The 21,403-nt window shown below is 44.4% G+C and overlaps 1 protein-coding gene and 1 long non-coding RNA gene across 2 annotated transcripts in view; both read left to right on the plus strand.

Annotated features, from left to right (window-relative positions):
• The window catches only part of LOC138978123 (uncharacterized), a 255,844-nt gene that overhangs the window by 81,141 nt on the left and 153,300 nt on the right, over nt 1-21,403 (plus strand). The gene's annotated exons all lie outside the window — the stretch shown is intronic.
• Nucleotides 19,166-21,403, plus strand: part of LOC138978112 (organic cation transporter protein-like) — a 40,613-nt gene continuing 38,375 nt past the window's right edge. Inside the window, exon 1 of the mRNA XM_070350748.1 lies at nt 19,166-19,243. The gene's annotated coding sequence lies outside the window, so the exon portion shown is untranslated. The remainder of the gene's footprint in view (nt 19,244-21,403) is intronic.

Genomic DNA, 21,403 nt, shown 5'->3' on the forward strand with positions numbered 1-21,403 from the left:
TGTTATAGTTTATAGTTTTTGGGAACTTTAAAAATATATTTAGTGTTTAGAAATTATTTGAAAGATGCTTAATTGAAGCTTGGTAATTTTAGTGAATATTTGGAAATGTTGTTTTATTTGTTAAGAGGTAAACTGTTCTAAATTAATAATTACCTTTGGGTTTCTACAAGACTTGAATCTTCCTTTCCTTGAGAATCTGACTGAACCAGCTGATCCAGCCCAAATTTGTCCTGAATTATAAAACGTTTTATTCCTAAACCAGGTAAGAAATGGCTTAAATATTAAGTTAGTTTGTTTCTAATATGTATTGTGTACTGTTTTGAAAAGTTATATGAGGTGGCACTTTTTATTCTTGAAGGATTCTTGGGATTGAAATTAATTATGAGATTCTGGGAAAGATGCCAGAAAGACCATGTCACGATCGGGTGACAGAGACCAAGAAAGTGCAACTCAGTGGAGTGCCTGTTCTTGGTCGAATGTATGATAGAAAGCGCCTGTGCGTGATATTGGACACAGCAGTTTTTGCTGACAGTGCTCCCGAGCACGGATGTTTTGAAACGCACGAGCTTCACAGTGCGGGTTTCTGCTGTCATAGGGCTGACGGTTTTTTTGCTGACAGCGCGCACGGGATTTGCAGGGATTGAGTTTCTCGTGTCTTTTTTCCTGCTTGGGGAGGCAGAATCGTGTATAGCTGGACTGGTTTGGTGACAAGGTCAGTCACGTGTATTTGGCTAGGTGGTCTGTCAGAGACTCAAGGACGGCACACTTGACACCCAGCGGCAGAAGGGGAAGGATCGTATACACAGTTTCTAGAGTATGATGGTTTTTCACCGAGTATTATATTCGGCACTCTAGGGGAACTTCCACTAGTTTTTCCTTCTCTCTGCCACGTATTTTGCTGAGGACAAGTCGTCAATTTTCCTTCGTCGGCGATGGCTTTCGCATAAGGATTCGACAAGGGGTTCTGGACGTTTTGGGTCACTGTTGACGAACAGAGACTGTTCCAGGGAGGAAGCGGACTTTGCTTCCATTGAGAGTACAATCATAGGCTTTTGAGGTAATAAATCATTATTTAACGCTGTTGATGAGTCTGTGTTGTGGAATGAAATACTCTCTGTTGTTCTTTCCAGGTTAGCGCATAATTTACTCTCTGTGACGCTAAAATACTAATCTGTATATGGTTTTTGCAGATAGGGAGAGAAGGACGGAAAATGACTGTTTTGTTGTTGTAAAAAGTCCATTTTGTGCAGGCCCACGTGCTCGATGAGATATTTAAAGATGACATGTTTTAAGGTGGTGGGTGAGGGGTAGCTGACATGTTTAGTGCACCGATGCTTTCTGTTTGCAGCCTTCGTTTCGTTTCGCTTCGTTCGCCTCGCTTCGTTACGTTCCTGTAACATCTGCACGGCTGACTCTGGCGGGAACTGTTGAGGCTACGCTAACCAGGAGACCGGCTAACCAGGAGACCGGCTAACCAGCGGACCGGCTAACCAGCGGACCGGCTAACCAGCGAACCGACTAACCAGCATACCGGCTAAGCAGCAGCAGCAGAGATAAAGCTAAGTGCACCATGTCGTACGCACCCCGTTGACCACCGTTGTCTTTTCGTATCTATGATTTCATTGGAGTAGTGACAACGTGGGGTGTGTGACACCTGCACGAACTAGGGCTTTTCGGACAGAACATTCTCATTTAACTATATTTACACGGGTTCAGCGTGTTCCTATAATTTTCTACATACTACTGGCATTTTGTCAGTGAACACTGGGTTTTTACGTGTTGAGAACGTAAAAGGAACATATTTTGAGTGAAGGCTCGAGGGAGGTGGAGAGTTTATACATAAACAGGCGTCTGAAACTTATACTTTTGTTGACTCTATTTAATTGTATGACTGCGAGAGTGGATCGTGGTGTGGTTAGTTAATTAGTAGTAATTAACCGGTTCATAATCACCTTGAGTGATATATTGAAACGTGACACATGGGGGCCAAGCCGGGATTTACTCAGTTAATTTCTGACTGATAAAGACCCACCAATTAAGGATAACTAAGAGCAGATAATCTCGTCAGTGCTCGACTTATTTTCTGCTTGGTGCTACCCTTTTTTGTATAGTTTTGATCATATACCACACCTTAAGCGATTCACATCTTGCAGGAAATGTAAATTGTAATTTGTGAGTTATTGTATGCGCTAACTGTGATTACTTCCCTTTCCTTTGTTTGTGAATCTTTGTTGTTGTACGTTCAGAGTTTTCCGTTGCAGAGAGCTGAGCGGGGTTAGCGGATTTGTTATTCGTTTTACTCAGTTTTCTCTACATTGTCTCGCATTCTGTAACAGGTTACATTTCTACCGTCTTGTTTTACTTGGATTTTTCTCCATATTTTGACTTTGTTGGAATTTTGGGGGGGAAGGGTCCGAGGACTTCTGTCCTAACCAAGGCTGTGGGAGACACTCTGTTTCACCGCAAAAAAACAGCCGATAAAATAGGCCACGGCTGTGGGAAACATTTTGTTTTACCGCAAAAAGCAGCCATAAAGTAGGCTACGCGTTTTGTTCTACACTGTTTGGATTTTTCTTCTGCATTTTCGGTTGCTGGATTTTTGTATCCACCGCTTTCATCACCGCGTGTTCTAGCTATAGCTGCGTTAGACTTACTTTTGTAATAAAGCTTTGCTAAAACTAACCATGGCTACAGGGGGATCTCCGACGAGGAGAATAACTTTCGAGACTCCTGGCAGTGAGGAACAGACAGAGCGAGACGCACGCGTTAGAGCGCGTAGTTTGCTTAAGCGCAAGGAGTTAGAACGTAAAGAAGACATAGAGCGACAGACGAGAAAAGAAGAGCTTGACAGACAAGAACGACAGGCCGAACGGGACAGACAGGACAAGAAAGACGAACGTGACAGACAGGAACGGAAAGAGAAAGAACAGGCTGAACTTGAGAGACAGGAACGACAGGCCGAACGAGACAGACAGGAAAAGAGAGACGAACGTGACAGACTAGACCGGAAGGAACAGGCGGATCGCGATCACCAGCTAGAGCTAGCTAGGCTACAGGCCGAGAAGGGTACGCTTACTCAGGCTAGCGCGCCGACGTTTGTTGCCGACCGTACGAGACTGCCGACGTTCGACGATGACAAGGACGAGCTCGACGACTTTTTACGCCGGTTTGAGCGCATTGCATCTGACCAGAAGTGGGAAGAGGCCACGTGGGCTAGCCGCCTTAGCACCTGCTTGAAAGGACGCGCATTGCAGCTCTACAACGCTTTGGAGGACGACGAGGCGAGAGACTATCAGGCACTTAAGAAGGCGTTACTCCAGCGCTTTAACCTGACTGCGGAAGCCTACAGACGACGTCTGCGTAACAGCAAGAGACTGAGCGGCGAGCTGAGTCATCAGTTTGTGGCACGCCTTAACCTCTACCTGCGGCGCTGGGTGGAGATGGCCGAAAAGGACTGGACCGTCAACGACCTTGCCGACCTCATAGTCATGGAACAACTGATGTCCAGCCTGCGACCTGAGGTGGTGACCTTCGTGCAGGAGCACCAGCCAAAGACTACTCAGGAGGCAGCCGACTGGATCAGAGTGCACGAGGACGCCCAGGCGATCTCCGGCAAATCTTCAGGCTCACGGCCAGGAAAAACGGGAAATTCGGGTTCTTCAGGACCCAAGGACGGGAAGGACGATCAGGGACACAAGGGATCGAGTTCCAGAACTGACATCCAGTGTTACTACTGCAACAAGCGGGGCCACGTGAAGAAGGACTGCCACAAGAGACAGGCTGACCAGAAGGGCGTTCACTTCGTTGGCAGTGAGGAGTTAAGGGACGTCACGAGCTCATGCACAATTCCACAACTCTGCGTTCCGTGCTCCAGGAAACATTTCCAGCCCCACTGCAACGTCTACGTTAACGGAGTGAAGGGCGAAGGTCTGCGGGACACAGGGGCAGACATGATAGTGGTTCGGGCGAGTCTAGTTCCAGCTATGGCCTACACAGGAGACAGCATCAGGGTGAGAATGGCCGAGGCATCTCACGCTTACGACTTGAACACGGCAGTGATCAAGGTCGTAACCCCGTTGTTCACGGGGACCATTGTGGCCGTCGTCATGGACGATCCTCCATGCGACTTGCTCATTGGAAACCGGGTTCAGTTTGTGGACGGCGTCACCAGGGAGGTTCCCGTTTATCGGTCTCCCGACGTCATTTCAGTGCTCACGCGGGCACAGGCGGAGCGAGAGGACAAACCTCTCAAACCCCTACCTGCTGCACGAGCTGCCCTGGGGAACGTGACCCCCGCGCTTCTCGCGAAGGCTCAGGATTCTGACCCGACCTTAGCTACTCCTCGGGAGCACGCGAAGTCGGGGAAGGTGAAGCTGAGCGGGAAGCATGGGAGGTCAAGGTTCCTCAGGGACAAGAAGTTGCTCTACCGTGAGTTCAGCAACAAGGAAGGTGCATTCAAACAGGTTGTCGTGCCTCGCGAGTTTCGCGAGGGTGTCATGGCAACGGCACACGACTCGATTCTGGGAGGTCATCTTGGTACCAAGAAGACCACGGATCGTGTCTGGCGCCACTTTTACTGGCCAGGCATCTGCACGGATGTCCGACGTTTCTGTGCGTCCTGCGATAAGTGCCAGAAGGTGGTTGCCAAAGGAAGGGTGAGGAAGGTCCCCTTAGAGAAGATGCCGCTCATCGACGAACCCTTTCGTCGGGTGGCAGTGGACATCATCGGGCCCATCTTGCCTGCGTCTGAGGACGGAAACAGATACATTTTGACCATGGTGGACTACGCTACTCGATACCCAGAGGCGATCCCTCTGAAATCGATTGAAGCCACGCGAGTAGCTGAGGCTCTGGTTACTATGTGGTCCCGGCTGGGAATTCCATCAGAGGTACTCACCGACAGAGGCACGCAGTTCACGGGAGGAGTGATGGCGGAGGCAGCACGACTGCTATCACTGGAGCAGCACTTCACCACTCCTTACCATGCTCAGTGCAACGGACTGGTGGAAAGGTTCAATGGCACCTTGAAGACCATGCTGAGGAAACTAGCTCAGGAGAAACCACGCACGTGGGACAGGTACATCCCAGCATTGCTTTTTGCATACCGCGAGGTTCCTCAGGAGAGCTTGGGTTTTTCCCCATTTGAGTTGTTGTACGGCAGACAGGTACGCGGTCCCATGGCTATCCTGCGTCAAGCTTGGACGGACGTAGAAGCTGACGAGGAGGTGCAGACGACAGCGACCTACATCGTAGAACTCAGGAACAGGATTGAAGAGACCTGCAAACTGGCTCAAGAGAACCTGGGAAGAGCAGCACAGCGTTACGCGCGAGGATTCGACCGCAAGGCACGGCCGCGCAGCTTCAAGATTGGAGAACGGGTGTTGCTACTTCTACCTGTCAAACACAACAAGCTACAACTGCAGTGGCAAGGACCTTTTGAGGTGACAGCGAAAGTGGGCCAGAACGACTACAGGATCGTCATGAACGGGAAAGCACGCCTGTACCACGCCAACCTGCTGCGCGCCTACATAGAAAGGACTGCCTACGGGGAAAAGGACAAAGTGACAGAAGCAGTTGCTGTCGTGATGGACGAGACAACGGAAGAACAGGGAGGAGGACGTGTACCAGTTTGTCCGCTGGAGGCTAGTGAAGATCACACGGACGTGCACATCTCACCTGATCTTGAGGACGACCTTTCTGTCTGGAAACAGACCATCAACCTCTGCAATATCTTCAGGTTGCAAGGTTGGCAAACGCCAGACTTATGCGCTGGGCGTTGATTCTCCAACCGTACCAATTCACGGTACGCGTCATTCCGGGCGCCAACAATGTTGGAGCTGACTTTCTCTCTCGGGCTGTAGAGGAGAACATGACTGTGAGCGAAACCGAGGTTTCGTCTTGAAGAGGGGAGGTGTGTCACGATCGGGTGACAGAGACCAAGAAAGTGCAACTCAGTGGAGTGCCTGTTCTTGGTCGAATGTATGATAGAAAGCGCCTGTGCGTGATATTGGACACAGCAGTTTTTGCTGACAGTGCTCCCGAGCACGGATGTTTTGAAACGCACGAGCTTCACAGTGCGGGTTTCTGCTGTCATAGGGCTGACGGTTTTTTTGCTGACAGCGCGCACGGGATTTTCAGGGATTGAGTTTCTCGTGTCTTTTTCTGCTTGGGAGGCAGAATTGTGTATAGCTGGACTGGTTTGGTGACAAGGTCAGTCACGTGTATTTGGCTAGGTGGTCTGTCAGAGACTCAAGGACGGCACACTTGACACCCAGCGGCAGAAGGGGAAGGATCGTATACACAGTTTCTAGAGTATGATGGTTTTTCACCGAGTATTATATTCGGCACTCTAGGGGAACTTCCACTAGTTATTCCTTTCCTCTGCCACGTATTTTGCTGAGGACAAGTCGTCACATTTCCTTCGTCGGCGATGGCTTTCGCATAAGGATTCGACAAGGGGTTCTGGACGTTTTGGGTCACTGTTGACGAACAGAGACTGTTCCAGGGAGGAAGCGGACTTTGCTTCCATTGAGAGTACAATCATAGGCTTTTGAGGTAATAAATCATTATTTAACGCTGTTGATGAGTCTGTGTTGTGGAATGAAATACTCTCTGTTGTTCTTTCCAGGTTAGCGCATAATTTACTCTCTGTGACGCTAAAATACTAATCTGTATATGGTTTTTGCAGATAGGGAGAGAAGGACGGAAAATGACTGTTTTGTTGTTGTAAAAAGTCCATTTTGTGCAGGCCCACGTGCTCGATGAGATATTTAAAGATGACATGTTTTAAGGTGGTGGGTGAGGGGTAGCTGACATGTTTAGTGCACCGATGCTTTCTGTTTGCAGCCTTCGTTTCGTTTCGCTTCGTTCGCCTCGCTTCGTTACGTTCCTGTAACATCTGCACGGCTGACTCTGGCGGGAACTGTTGAGGCTACGCTAACCAGGAGACCGGCTAACCAGGAGACCGGCTAACCAGCGGACCGGCTAACCAGCGGACCGGCTAACCAGCGAACCGACTAACCAGCATACCGGCTAAGCAGCAGCAGCAGAGATAAAGCTAAGTGCACCATGTCGTACGCACCCCGTTGACCACCGTTGTCTTTTCGTATCTATGATTTCATTGGAGTAGTGACAACGTGGGGTGTGTGACACCTGCACGAACTAGGGCTTTTCGGACAGAACATTCTCATTTAACTATATTTACACGGGTTCAGCGTGTTCCTATAATTTTCTACATACTACTGGCATTTTGTCAGTGAACACTGGGTTTTTACGTGTTGAGAACGTAAAAGGAACATATTTTGAGTGAAGGCTCGAGGGAGGTGGAGAGTTTATACATAAACAGGCGTCTGAAACTTATACTTTTGTTGACTCTATTTAATTGTATGACTGCGAGAGTGGATCGTGGTGTGGTTAGTTAATTAGTAGTAATTAACCGGTTCATAATCACCTTGAGTGATATATTGAAACGTGACAGACCATGTGGTGTCTGAGCAAAGTGATGGTATGAAGTTGTAGAAGAAATGAATTGTGACATGATAGGTTAGTGTTTTTACTATAATGTTTTGATTATATAAGATGTCTTTTTATGTATCAGTTGTGAGTAATAGTTGATTATTATTTTAGGACTATATTTGATAAAACTTGATTTTCCTTTGTTGCATGATTTACTTACATGGTGCCTGGCCATGTGGTTTTCCTAAAAGTTTCAAGATGTTGTTTGTTCTTGTTTTGAGGCATAGAAATGATAAGTGTTAACAACTTATTCATTTCTGCAATTAATTCAAGTTGATTTGTCATTAATTTGGGTATTGCATAACTGTTGTTGTGCGGAGCACAGGAAGACTGAAGTATTTGTTTTGTGTGGATTGTTCATGGTTGTAAGAAATGGAACATAGGCACTGTATTGAGATAAGAGGAATCACCACGCGAACTGAGATTAAGTCTGCACAGTTGTTTTGTTAACTGTCGGCTTTATGAGAGATGTAATTTCGAGTGTGCACTGCAACTGGTTACATCAAGAATAATTTGAGACATCAAGTGAATGTCTTAGGTTTTCTGTAAGGGTGATTATGCTTATAGCTAATCACTAAATGGATGAAGTATAGTTTTGATTGACTCTGCTTGTAGCTGTGTCTGATATAGTCTTAACATAACTTCTATCTATTATGGAGGAATCATTGTTATCACAGACAAGTGGGGCTGTGGTTTAGACAATATTTCTGATTGGGTTGGATTCCATATATCATGTATTACATGATATGATATTCCTAGTGTATTCCATTCTTCAGTCATGACAATAACATTGTATTGTTTACGTATTGTGTTGTATCATGTGTTATGTTCTTTTTGTTTTGTTCTATGGTGTATAAAAAAGTGTTCTAGTGAAACTGAAATTTTATCTTGATGATTGTTGAATTATACTTATGCTGTGTTGTTTTATTTTCCAGGGGTAACCTTTTTGTTGTTGATCATCGATCAGCAAGCGTTTGATTCACGATGGATATTTTTTGGTCTAGTGGACCCCTGGTTGTGTCTGGTTTTTGATGAGAGAGTTTTAGATTTTTAGAGAGGAGATTTTGTATTTTTGAAACTAAGTAATTTAAACAGAAGAACTTTTATATTTTGTCGGTTGAACATATGATTGTAATCTGAAAACTGATTTAAAGGAAATGCTTTATCCAAAATAAATTTCTTAGAACACTACCTCATTTTTTGTTTGTTTATTGTGAAAGCAAGATTGTACCTCACCCCGAATCCTCCCTTTAACCATGCTAACACTGAAATAAAATATGTATTAGCAGTAGGTTTACATTTTGGCGCCCAATGTGGGGCTCGAGGTTTTTTGTTTCACAGAAAATTTTCAACTTAGTACATAAAAAAATAGAGAAAGGAAAAAGAAGTTATACAGTAGTAAGAAGAAGGAAAATTTTTGGATTTTTTGTAGGACATATTTTTTTTTAATTTGTAACACGCGGTACACAACCAGGGTGATACAGATTTAAAAAGATGGCTCGTGAGACGGCCCCAACCGCTGACGAGATGGCGGAGTTGCGGGACCAGGTCAAGGAGATGGCCAATGAGCTGGGGCGTCAGAAGGAGGAGGCCATCAAGCAGAAGCAAGAGGCGACTGACGCCGCCACAGCCGAGCTGAACGACCTGCGAGAGCGACTGGCTGGCGTCACAGAGGAACTGGGTCGTCAACGCCAGCAACCCATCACGGTCCAAGTGGACAACCCTCCCCAGCCTCAGAGGTTGAAGACTTTCACCGGCCTTGCCCCCGCTGGAGGGAACGAGTGTGATTTTAGGGCTTGGGCTCAGCAGATGGAATCATTTCTGCTGACACCCGACCTCAAGCCTTGCGACTCCCGCATCTTGGCCAGCTTGAGGGGAGTGGCCTTCAACGCCGTGAAGGAACTGACCACCAACGCGGACATTATTTCTAAAATCCGTAGTCTTTTTGGGTGTGTGGAGGACACTGAGGCCCAGCTCCTTGCCTTTGCCAGCAGAAGGCTCAAACCAAAAGAGAAGGCAGCTGATTTTCTGCTTCAGCTTTGGGGGGAGCTGCTGGAGATCAACACGATGGCCAAGCTCGGAAAAGAAGAACTCCAGACGAAACTCTACAGAACCTTCTGTACGGGTTTACAGTCGACCCTGCCTCTGCTGGCCCTGGAGATGCGCAACAAATTTGGTTTTCCAGGGACAGCAGCACCAGCCCTGGACGACTTACTGCTGATGGTCCGCCGGACGGCGGAGATGGCCCCAGCACCGGCAACGAAGGCCACAACACAGGCACACGCCCACCAGGTGGAGGCCCCTGCCATTGACTACGACAAGCTGGCCGACAAAGTGGCAGAGCGCCTTCGGCCTGCCCCAACAGAGGGCGTGAGACCTGCACCGAGGGGGGGCAAGAGACTGTGTTTCAATTGCGGGGTGTTTGGGGCACACATCGCGAGGGATTGCAGGAGTCCTCCAAATCCCAGGAGAGTCGCGGAGGAGCGGTCCAAGATGGGCAGCCCGTTAAACGGTCGTCAGTCAATGGCAACGGGCCGCCGTTGACTGAGCTTCCTGCCACGGAGAGAGCCCGGAGACTCAACAAGGCCGCCGACATCATCGACAGCGGTTTGTTGAGTCTCAATGCAGTTAGGCTGCAAAGTCCTCTCACAGTCAGTATCAATCCTGGGAAGACATTAGAACTACGGGGGAAAATACCTGATGAAACGACCAAGGATATTAACATTTTTCCCCGAGATCCTGATCTACTTCCACCAGGGTTGATAGTGCTCAGTGCACAGTGCACTGATCTGACTGTGAGAGTAGTAGTGAAGAACACCTCCAGGACGTCGGTTAATTTAAGCAGCACAGATATTATTGCCGAACTTAATACAGATGATTGTGACAGTAACATTGACTCTTTAGTGGGACCAGCCTGTGAGACACCTATCCAGATAGGTGATGTGCGTAGTACGTGTCTCATCGACACAGGGTCACAGGTGTCTACAGTCGGTGAATCTTTCTATCGAAAACATTTCCAGCATTTGGAACTGCGTGATCTGGAGACTGAACTCACTGTGAGAGGGGCGGGTGGAAGTATTGTACCATATTTGGGCTATGTTGTGATGAGTGTGTGTTTGCCATTGGATGTTGTTGGTGTGAGTGAGAGTGTGTCCACTATGGTTCTTGTTTGCCCCGATACTGAGTATTCTTCTAAAGTACCATTCATTATCGGCACAAACACCCTTAATCTGTTCGCGAAGAAGTGTGAGCAGAGAGTCGGGGGGCATTTCGCAACTGTGTTACCTCTCAGAAGTGAAGTAGCTTTTGCATACAAAGACTTAGCCAGAAATGAGACCGGACGGCTTGGTTCAGTGAGACTACTTGAAAAGGATGTCACTGTCCCGGCCGGTGAGACCGTTGAGGTCAAGGGTTTCAGCGGAGTTCACGTACCAAGTACGCGAAGTTCAGTTCTTGTTCAAGAGCCAGTTTTTCATACCCTACCTGAAGGTCTGAGGGTGATCAGTTGCAAGGTGCCTACCAGTGCTCTACCCCGTCTTAAAGTCTTTTTATGTAACAGTTCTGATTGTAACATTGTTGTTAGAAAACGTCAGATTGTTGCAGATTTGTTTGTTGTACATGCTGAGTATGACCTTCACAAACTATTGAGTACGTTGTCACCCAGTGAGAGTACTGACAGTGACAGTGACAGCAATACTGTACATGCTTGCAGTGCAACTACTACCACATCCTCAGAACCCTCAGGACTAAAGTTTCAGTTTGGTGAGAAAGCTCCGCCTGAGTGGTGTGATCGTTTTGGAAAACGACTGGACAGTTTTAGTGATGTTTTTATTAAAAGTGAGTTTGACATTGGTCGGGCTGAGACAGGACTTTTTGACATTGAGCTGCAGCCTGGACCTGACATCAGAGAAAGAGCAAGACCTCTTTCTCCAAGAGACTTTGAGGAATGCCGACAACATATTCAGGGGTTGTTGGATTCAAAGGTCATACGACCATCAAACTCTTCTTTTGCAAGTCCCATAGTCCTTGTGAGAAAGAAGACTGGTGCGCTCAGAATGTGTGTTGATTACAGAAAAGTTAATGCACGTACAGTGAGAGATAGCTACTCCATCCCAAAGGTTGAGGATCTGTTTTTGACACTAAGCGGAGCTAAGTATTTTTCCAGCATGGATCTGTGTAAAGCTTATTATCAGGTTCCCATGTCTGATCATGCCAGCAAAGTGTCAGCATTTATTACTCCTTTTGGTTTGTTTGAGTGGGATAGGTTATCCCAAGGACTAGTGAATGCTCCCGCTTGTTTTCAGAGACTCATGGAGACTGTTTTTAGTGACATGAATCTTGTTGAGCTGATAATATTTCTGGACGATATTTTGATTCATGCACAGTCGCTTGAAGAACTGGAGGAAAGAACAGTGAAAGTGCTCGAAAGACTGAGAAAATTCAATTTGAAGCTTGATCCGTCCAAATGTATTTTCGGAGCCACCGAGATCCGTCATCTGGGTTACATGATATCAGAGGGGACCATACGCCCTGACCCAGAGAAACTTGCGGCTGTCACTTCATGGCCAAGACCCTCCACCGTGAAAGAGGTCAAGTCTTTCCTTGGTTTTGCAGGGTTTTATCGCCGTTTTATCGAAGACTTCGCCAGTCTGGCAAAACCCCTGAATGACTTGACGATAGGATATGTTCCAGCTAAGTGCAAGAAGAAGACAGGATCAAAGAAGCCCACTCTGAGTCTCTCGTCAGATATTTCCCATCTGTGGGGTGAGAAACAACAAAAAGCATTCCAGTCGATCATTCAAGCGCTCACAAATTCACCTGTTCTGGGGATTGCCGACAAGAGAAAACCTTTTACTCTTCATTGCGACGCCAGTGGCACAGGTTTAGGCGCCGTACTGTACCAGGAACAGGACAAACAGTTGAAGGTGATAGCCTACGCAAGCCGGGGATTGAACAAGTCTGAGCAGAATTATCCGGCACACAAACGGGAATTTCTTGCACTGAAGTGGGCCATGAGCGACAAGTTCAGCGACTATCTTCTGGGCTCGCCAGTGACCGTCGTGACGGACAACAATCCGCTCTGCTACATTCTAAAAAATGCAAAACTTGACGCGACCAGTCACCGTTGGCTTTCATCACTATCAATCTTTGACTTTCAACTGAGGTATAAGAAGGGGACAACTCACGTCGATGCCGATGCTCTATCCCGACGTCCGCAGGAGCCGCCTGAAGAAGACCTAGAGTACCAGAAAATGATGGAGGAGACTGAGTTCCTGCGCGATAAGGCAAAAAGGTTTGAGGAAGAGGCCCAGGCAACCGTAGAATTGAACCGGGAAACTGTGTGTGCCATCCTCACCGCTAAGGGAGTCCGTCGTACTGCTACTCTTTGTCGCCAGTCAGTCCAGCATCGCGAACAGTTTCAAGACGACACAGAATTTCAGGATTCTGAGTCAGAGTGGTACCCAGCAGTTGAACATTTAGTCAAGAACCCGGAACTGATTAGTGATGACATTCTAGGCCCGCCTGAAGAACCAACACCGAGATCTGAGCGCTGCTGGCGAAAACTTCAGCTGGAAGACAAAAACTTAGCGATAGTGATAAAACACTTGGAACAGAGAGTGAAGTTGGATGCCAGCAAAACAGAACACTGTACCCCCGAGTTGAAGATGCTTGCCAAAGAACAGGGAAAATTAGAGGTGAAGGACGGTGTCTTATACAGAAGAGTGCTGGAAGAAGACAACATTAGGTGGCAGCTAGTTGTTCCTTCCTCCCATAGGGCTGAAGCCATGAGGGGAGTCCATGAGGATTTGTTCCATACACATGCTGAAGACGCAATCCGACAAGCCAGACTCCGTTTCTTTTGGCCGTACATGGCTCGAGACATTGAAACTAAGATCAAGAAATGCAGTCGCTGTATTCGAAGGGGGGCGCGTCAACAGAAAGCTCCTATGAACAGCATAGAGACATCATTCCCTCTTGAGCTACTCTCCATCGATTATCTTACTATTGATGTGAAGGGACAGAAGCAGAATATCTTAGTGGTAATGGATCATTTTACCAAGTTTGGTACTGCCATTTGTACTAAAGACCAGACTGCTAAGACTGTGGCTAAGGCTCTGTGGAACAATTTCTTCATGATCTATGGGTTTCCTAAACGCATTCTGTCAGATCAGGGACGTGATTTTGAGTCACAACTTCTGAAGGAAGTATGCGATCTGGCAGGCATAAAGAAGTGTAGGACGACACCTTACCACCCTTCTGGGAATCCGGTGGAGAGGTGGAACAGAACACTAATCCACATGTTGCGAAGTCTGGAAGATGAGCAAAAGGTTGACTGGAGGAAAAGCTTACCCGCAGCAGTCCACGCGTACAACTGCTGTATTCACCAAAGCACTTCTTTTAGTCCGTATTTCTTGTTTTTCGGGAGACAACCACGGCTGCCGATTGATCTAGCGTTTGGTATAGATCTGAGTAAAGACAAAAGAACCCCACGGCAGTACGTCAGAACACTGAAAGAGCAGCTGAAGAAATCGTACGACTTGGCCACAGCAAATATGACCAAGTCAGCAAACAGAAACAAGGCCAGATACGATTCTGCTGCTCATGCAGCTGAGTTGGAATGTGGAGACCGGGTCTTGGTTCGACGACTGGGACCCAGGATTGTCTCCAAGGTGACAGACAGGTGGGAGAAGGGAGTCTACATTGTTGTGTCAAAGTCGTCTAACGTTCCAGTATACACGGTTCAAGAGGAGACGGGCAGTGGTCCCAAGCGAACGCTGCACAGAAATCTTCTCCTTCCGATCGGTATGCTAGGAGGTGACACAATGGCAGTACGACCTACACCTGCACCCAGACGCAACATTCCCAAGAAGAACATCCCAGTCATCGAGTCAGATGATGAACAGGAGGAGACTGATATGGAACCTTTTCAAGTTTTAATCAAACTTGAGAGAGATGGGTTGAATGTTAACGCTCCAGCCTTTGTCCCCTCTACCCGAGATGACAGTGAAAAGGCTAAGTCTGAGTCAGAAGACAGTTCATCAGGAGAGCAAGCAGATGCATCGTCAGAAGAGACCGAGACTGAGGAAGAAACTTCTGGGAATGAGGAAGAAACTTCTGGGAATGAGAAAGAAACTTCTGGGAGTGAGGAAGAAATTTCTGAGACTGAGGGAGAAACTTCTGCTAGATCACCCCCACGCAGGCGATCGACTCGAATAAGACGACCTGTAGAAAGGCTTAACCTGTGTCATCGTGTGGGTCTGGAACGTCTGGTAAATTGTCGACTATCCGAGGTAGTGACTCAGTCCTTGGTAACACTGCAGGACATACCCATGTCAGATGGTATGGCTAGGGACATAGAGGATGCTCTTCGGACAATCATACATTTGTGTTCATGATCATGTTCTGAGTTGTCATTTGATGCTTTGTTATTTTTTTGTCTGATCTTGTTTCTTTTGAAGTTCAGAATTTGGTTCTGAGGATTGTTTGCCTTGTTGAAGTCAAAACAGGATATTTTGGTGCTGATGTGAACAAATATTCATGTGATTATTGTGAATATTTTGGTTTTGAGTTTTTAGAGAACTGTATTAAGTTCTTTGATAGTGTTTGTATTTTTAAAGAGGATAAATCTACATGTTATGCTTGTGCATTTTCGGTTTTTCGGTCATAAGCATATGTGTTGATGATTTTGATGTTGATATTTTTGCAGTCTTACTTAACTTTACTTGCTATTGTAAGTTTGTTGAACAGTGAGATTTACTGAGATTGGTCATTTTTTATTTCAAAAGAATTGTTCCTTTTGATGATGATATGATTTTGACGGTGCTACAATTAAGTGGAATTGTGGAGAGTAACCTATTGTTGTGACTGCTAGTTGCAACAGTGTTTTGGTGCTATGAAGAGTTGACAAAAGATTTTGTTTTCTCCAGACGTTTTGAATATATACTCAGGAAGGAAAGTATAGCTAATGACTTGCATTTATGTTGTGTTTTGTACTGTGTTCAGTTGTTGGGAACAATTATGGTTTTGTGAACATTTTTGTTAAAATGTTATTTAATTTTTTGGGAAATGTTCCAATTTTTTGAGAAAATAAGGAAACATTTTCTTTGGAGGGGTGTATGTAAACCAGTGAAAGATTAGTAGTTCTTTCACAGTTTACTAGTTAGCTGCTCTGAGAAACTTCTATATTAACTCAAGGGGAAGAACTGTGGCTGTTCTAAAATATTTGATGATTTGAATTACTTCCCTTGTTTGGTTCCAATTCGTTTTTTACCATTTTGTTTTGTAAGGTCTAAAGTTGTATTATTGTTTAGTTATGCTTTACTTGTACTATTTAGTAATGATTTAATGATGTTTTAGAATATTATTATTAGAAAATTTGTTTTAGTTTAAGAGTATAGATATGTCTTGGATCCCAGTTTTTAATAACCAGGAATGTTATAGTTTATAGTTTTTGGGAACTTTAAAAATATATTTAGTGTTTAGAAATTATTTGAAAGATGCTTAATTGAAGCTTGGTAATTTTAGTGAATATTTGGAAATGTTGTTTTATTTGTTAAGAGGTAAACTGTTCTAAATTAATAATTACCTTTGGGTTTCTACAAGACTTGAATCTTCCTTTCCTTGAGAATCTGACTGAACCAGCTGATCCAGCCCAAATTTGTCCTGAATTATAAAACGTTTTATTCCTAAACCAGGTAAGAAATGGCTTAAATATTAAGTTAGTTTGTTTCTAATATGTATTGTGTACTGTTTTGAAAAGTTATATGAGGTGGCACTTTTTATTCTTGAAGGATTCTTGGGATTGAAATTAATTATGAGATTCTGGGAAAGATGCCAGAAAGACCATGTGGTGTCTGAGCAAAGTGATGGTATGAAGTTGTAGAAGAAATGAATTGTGACATGATAGGTTAGTGTTTTTACTATAATGTTTTGATTATATAAGATGTCTTTTTATGTATCAGTTGTGAGTAATAGTTGATTATTATTTTAGGACTATATTTGATAAAACTTGATTTTCCTTTGTTGCATGATTTACTTACATGGTGCCTGGCCATGTGGTTTTCCTAAAAGTTTCAAGATGTTGTTTGTTCTTGTTTTGAGGCATAGAAATGATAAGTGTTAACAACTTATTCATTTCTGCAATTAATTCAAGTTGATTTGTCATTAATTTGGGTATTGCATAACTGTTGTTGTGCGGAGCACAGGAAGACTGAAGTATTTGTTTTGTGTGGATTGTTCATGGTTGTAAGAAATGGAACATAGGCACTGTATTGAGATAAGAGGAATCACCACGCGAACTGAGATTAAGTCTGCACAGTTGTTTTGTTAACTGTCGGCTTTATGAGAGATGTAATTTCGAGTGTGCACTGCAACTGGTTACATCAAGAATAATTTGAGACATCAAGTGAATGTCTTAGGTTTTCTGTAAGGGTGATTATGCTTATAGCTAATCACTAAATGGATGAAGTATAGTTTTGATTGACTCTGCTTGTAGCTGTGTCTGATATAGTCTTAACATAACTTCTATCTATTATGGAGGAATCATTGTTATCACAGACAAGTGGGGCTGTGGTTTAGACAATATTTCTGATTGGGTTGGATTCCATATATCATGTATTACATGATATGATATTCCTAGTGTATTCCATTCTTCAGTCATGACAATAACATTGTATTGTTTACGTATTGTGTTGTATCATGTGTTATGTTCTTTTTGTTTTGTTCTATGGTGTATAAAAAAGTGTTCTAGTGAAACTGAAATTTTATCTTGATGATTGTTGAATTATACTTATGCTGTGTTGTTTTATTTTCCAGGGGTAACCTTTTTGTTGTTGATCATCGATCAGCAAGCGTTTGATTCACGATGGATATTTTTTGGTCTAGTGGACCCCTGGTTGTGTCTGGTTTTTGATGAGAGAGTTTTAGATTTTTAGAGAGGAGATTTTGTATTTTTGAAACTAAGTAATTTAAACAGAAGAACTTTTATATTTTGTCGGTTGAACATATGATTGTAATCTGAAAACTGATTTAAAGGAAATGCTTTATCCAAAATAAATTTCTTAGAACACTACCTCATTTTTTGTTTGTTTATTGTGAAAGCAAGATTGTACCTCACCCCGAATCCTCCCTTTAACCATGCTAACACTGAAATAAAATATGTATTAGCAGTAGGTTTACACAAACACACGGCTCCTGATTAACCCTATAACTCAAAATGTAGGCCGACGGGTGCAGTGGCCGAGCGGATGAGACGCAGGCCTCCTATGCGGAAGGTTGTGGGTTCCAATCCCGGCCCCGCCTGGTGGGTTAGGGGCGGAAATTTACCTCCAAGGTCAAGACCTGCCAGAGCCTTAATTGTCACCCTTCGTGTGTACACGCAAGCACAAGACCAAGTGGGCACGGACAAAATCCTGTAATCCATGTCAGAGTTCGGTTGGTCAAAGAAACACGCAAATACCCAGCATGCATCCCCCCAAAGCGGCGTATGGCTGCCAAAATGGCGGGGTAAAAACGGGCATACAAGTAAAAACCCACTTGTGCACCAAACACGTGTCTACGTGGGTGTTTTTAGCCCATGAACGCAGGAGAAGGAGAATAAGAAGAAAATGTGGGCCTTACTGATGCAGCGTAATCCCAGATAAGGCCTTAGCTTCCCCTGCTTGCAGGAACCTGTACACAGATAGTTCACACGCTGTTTTCAGCGGCTTTTCTGTAGCAACGAAGGAAAAGGGGAGAAACATAGGTGGATTGTAATGCTGACAGAGAGAACAACAAACAAACAAAATAACAAGCAAGTAAAAAACAACAAGAACAAAAAAAACAAGAAAAACAAGAAATTCCTCCGAGGTAGGAAAAACACCCCCGTTGGTCAAAGGGAAATAACCATTCTCACTGCCACCAACTGAGAAGGTTATTTCCCTTTGACCATTAATATGTCCCTCTATAAGTCCTTGTAGAATCTTAATCCACCAATAACTCCCTAACCGTGTGTTTGACTGGTCCCAATTTTTGTAAGGACCGTCTCAGGAATGTATAGAACCTGTTCACCAAGTTTGGTGACGATCGGTCCGTTCATTCTTGAGATCTATATGCGAACACAAACACACACACAAACAAACAAACAAACAAACACATCGACCGAATCCTATACACACCCCTATACCGGGGGTGTAAAAACCCCAAGCAAGTCAGTAAATAATCGAGCATAATGCAGTGGCACGCCAACAGACAGGGAGACGGATATGTTCACTCACGCACACATCCAGTCTGTCTCTGTCTCTCTCTATCTGACCCTTCCCAGCTCCTCACTTCTCTCTCTCTCTTTCTCCCTGTCGCCTCCTCTCTGGCTGGATGGCTGTCTCTGTCTTGCATGCCCCGTGCCCTCTCACTCTCTCTCTCTCTCTCTCTCGCTTCCCCCCCTCTCTCTCTCTCTCTCTCTCTCTCTCTCTGACTCTTCCAAGCTCCTCACCTCTCTCTCTCTCTCTCTCTCCCTCTCCTTCTCTCTCTCACTCTCTCCCCCCCTCTTTCTCTCTCCCCTCCCCGACTCTCTCTCTCACTCTCTCTCTCTCTCTCTCTCTCTCTCTCTCTCTCTCTCTCTCTCTCTCTTGGCCTGCTTACCGAGAGAAATATTTTTTGTGCTGAGGATTCAGTGGTTAAGTTGGTGACTTCGGGCCCCAGAATGCAGGACTTGCGGTAGTGAGGATAGCTGTGCACCACCGACTTGAAGGTAGGGAAGTCATGGGCAAGGGACTGTGGGCTCACGTTGACATGGTAGAAACAAGAATATAAAGTCGGTTCTGAACGAAACTGAAACAAAACAAAGTAGAAACAAGAATAAATCCAAAAACAAAGAGACAGCCAACGTTCCAAAATTCTTATAGACAACATTACGTTACAGTCTCAAATATGTCGACCCAACGGTCTTTTAAGTCAATAAACTTATCTTGATGGAATTCAGTTTTCGCCCACTTGCCAAGCAGCCGAGCGAATAAATAAGCCTAACCAGTAAGCCATTTAAGTCTTTGAGTTTTGAGTCTCTCTCTCTCTCTCTCTCTCTCTCTCTCTCTCTCTCTCTCTCTCTCTCTCTCTCTCTCTCTCTCTCTCTCTCTCTCTCTCTCTCTCTCTCTCTCTCTCTCACACACAAACACACATACCACACACACATACACACACCACACACACACACGCACACACACACACACGCACACGCACACACACACACACGAACACGCACACACACACACACACACGCACACACACACAAATTAATACAAATTAAGAATAATAAACACAGAAAGATGTTAAGCAGATTAAGGACTAGCACACATTGTTTAAAAATTGAAAGTGGAAGACATCAGAATATCCCTAAAGAAAATCGTCTTTGTATTGAATGCTATGTCATAGAAGATGAAATACATTTTAATAATAATAATAATAATAATAAATGAGCATTTATATAGCGCAACATCATAACTTTACAATTATGCTCTTTGCGCTTTACACATTTAAAATTCAAACACAGTTATACAAGCATTTACATCTACATTCATAGTCAGCAACGCTTGATTAAAAGCATACACCATCAAACATACATTACAACAGATTCTTCCACTAATTAAGTAATAAAAACATGAATAAAATAGGTAGTAAAAGCAAGAAAATACCAGCTGAATACCTTTAATCAAACAGAACATGTTATTAATACTGAAAAGCAGCCCTAAATGTGTATACACATTATCACATTATCACTAAAACAACAAATACACTACATGTAGCCTACTGATGGACTGAGAAAACAAAATCAGGGGTTGTATTTCTTGAAGAGGTGCGTTTTAAGTGCTCGTTTGAATGCTTGGGGTGACTGAGAGTGGCGGATGTGAAAGGGGAGAGAATTCCAGTGTGTGGGTGCGCAGAAAGTAAAAGTGCGTTGTCCGTATGTTTTGGTTTTGGTGTGTGGAATGGTGAGGATGCGACAGTCAGAAGAGGCACGGAGTTGTCTTGCTGGAAAATAGACGGTGAGGAGTTCAGAGAAGTAAGCAGGAGACGAGCCAGAAAAGAAGTTAAAGCAGAGGGTGGACAGTTTGTAGTCAATGCGGGCTTGAATAGGTAACCAGTGCAGTGTGTGAAGAAGTGGTGTTGCGTGATCTCGTTTTCGTGCTTTCAGAATGAGGCGTGCTGCCGAGTTTTGGACTTTTTGTAGTTTATGCAGGAGATACAGAGGACAGCCAGAGAGAAGAGAGTTGCAGTAGTCGAGTTTAGAAAGAACAAAGGCACAGACAAGAGTGTTAGTTGTTTGAGAGGAGAGTGTGTGGCGAATGGTGCTGATCTTACGAAGCTCAAAATAAGCTGCTCTACAGACTAAAGATATATGTTTGTTAAAGGTCATGTCAGATGAAAGGGTGAATCCAAGGTTTCTAGCTGATGGGGAGAAAAGAATGTCGGTGTCGCCTACTTGAACAGAAACGGGTTGGGGAGAGGGAAATGTAGTGTTCTTCTTTTTGCACAGTAAGACTTCAGTCTTATCATCATTCAGCTTAAGTTTGTTATCGATCATCCAAGATTTAACATCAGTGATGCATGTCTGAATGGTCTGGATGGCGGAATGTGTCTCATAGATAAATGCAATAAATATGTTAAATTAAGGGATGAATTTAAAGAAGATGCTTCACATATCAATATGAAATATGCTAACAAAAATCCAAGTAACTTATTTTTAGAAGACGAAGTTCAAGTTCGTCTTGGCAAATTTGTTACGGATTGTTTTAGCATTGTATAATGCATTATTTGTTGTTTGTTGTGTCAATAACTTTACTGGTTCCTGACAATAAACGTTAACATTATTCTATTCTATTCTATTCTATTCTATTCACACACACACACGCACACA

The sequence above is a fragment of the Littorina saxatilis genome, linkage group LG10, assembly GCF_037325665.1.
Source record: "Littorina saxatilis isolate snail1 linkage group LG10, US_GU_Lsax_2.0, whole genome shotgun sequence".
Lineage (NCBI taxonomy): Eukaryota > Metazoa > Mollusca > Gastropoda > Littorinimorpha > Littorinidae > Littorina > Littorina saxatilis.